We start from the raw sequence: 1,150 nt of genomic DNA, 5'->3' as shown, positions 1-1,150 counted from the left end.
GGTTCATGGGTTTGAACCCAGCCCAGGCCTGCTCAACAACCATGACAACTGCAACAAAAAAATAGCCAGGCCTTGTGGTGGGTGCTTGTACTCCCAGCTACTTGGGAGGCTGAGACAAGAGAATCCCAAGAGTTTGAGGTTGCTGTGAGCTGTGACACCATGGCCCTCTACCCAGGGCAACATAGACTCTGTCTATAAATAAATAAACTTAAGGTGCTTGGAAAAGTTAGGAGGAGGCCAAGCTCAATGGCTCACACCTGTAATCCTAGCAATTGGAGAGGCTTGAGGCAGGAAGATTGCTTGAGGCCAAGCGTTTGATACAAGATTGGGCAGCATAGCTAGACCTTGTCTATACAAAAAAAAACAAAAGACAGAAAAGGCAGGTAGGCATTGGTGGCACACGCTTTTAGTCCCAGCTATCGGGAGATTGAGGTGGGAGGATGCATTGAGCCCAGGAGCCCCAGGCCACAATGAACTATGATTGTGCCATTTACTCCAGCCTGAGTGACAGAGCAAGACCTTGCCTCTAAGGTTAAAAAAAAAGTCTGAGACAGCTGCACCAGGATGTATTTCTTCCTAAAGAAGTGTTTCAGAGCGATTATGAAAGACAACTATTAACACCCACCCTCCTTTGCTGCTAGTGTTTGAGGTTGTCCTACTAGGTGCTAGAGTTGCTGCTGTCCTTCCAAAATCACTGTGTACCCTTCCAGTACCTGTAATGTCATCTCTTTTTCTAATTATCCCTTTTTGCACCCAGACCTTTTGTTTCGAAGGATCAGATCTAAGAGGAACAACAGCATTTTTAAAAATGCACGGAGACCCATTATGTTCCCCACTTTGTCCTGTGTGGGTCACTGGAGGGGTCTCAGCCTGGTACTACCAGCAGTCATTGTCCTCGTGGTCTCAGATCAGGTCAGTCCAACGAGGCAGTCCAGCTGGCTGAACGAGATTCAGGTTTAAACCCTCAGCAGAACTGCCATCTAGAATGGTGCCAGCCAGGGCCTTGGATACCTTGACTCTTGTCAAGTGGCTTTTGTGATAAAAGGCACATCCTCGTCAGGCTACAGATGATCCAGACAGGCAAAAACATGGTACAGGTTAGTTTCAAGGGTCACAGTGGGCTCGGCGCCTATAGCTCAACCGGCTAAGG

The sequence above is a fragment of the Otolemur garnettii genome, unplaced genomic scaffold, assembly GCF_000181295.1.
Source record: "Otolemur garnettii isolate 467f Iridium unplaced genomic scaffold, OtoGar3 scaffold00281, whole genome shotgun sequence".
In the NCBI taxonomy this organism is placed as follows: Eukaryota; Metazoa; Chordata; class Mammalia; order Primates; family Galagidae; genus Otolemur; species Otolemur garnettii.
This window is presented reverse-complemented; position numbering follows the sequence as displayed.